Here is a 459-nt window from a genome sequence, read left to right on the forward strand (position 1 = left end):
CCAGTACTCTTTCCTGCCATGGCAGGGGGTCGGACTAGATGATCTGCTCAGGTCCCTTCCGACTCTAGAAACTATGAACCTATCCCAACGAGCCAGTCAGCAGGCGAGAAGGCTGGGCCTGGCACTGAGCAGCTTGGCGCACAGGCTTTGGATGCGCGTCCCCTCCAGAAGAACCGATGATGCATCTCACGGGATGCACAACTGGGCTGTAACTCTGCGAGCCTCCGCCGCTGAGCCAGATCAAAGACCGAGGGGTCCCCCACACGGCATCAGGCAGAACTTGTCCAACAAAGCCCGAGGAAGTGTTTTTTGTACGCAATGGAGAACCACCCTGTGCAACTCCCCTCTGCAGGACGGGCGATGAGGTGCAAGGAGGAGAGAGGTGCACAAAGAACGGGCCCAGCCATGACAGCAGAGGCAGGACTGTGGCGGGTGCAGAGATCCCACCTCAGGAACACA

Source organism: Gavialis gangeticus, unplaced genomic scaffold (genome assembly GCF_001723915.1).
Source record: "Gavialis gangeticus isolate Ggan-Ray unplaced genomic scaffold, GavGan_comp1, whole genome shotgun sequence".
Lineage (NCBI taxonomy): Eukaryota > Metazoa > Chordata > Crocodylia > Gavialidae > Gavialis > Gavialis gangeticus.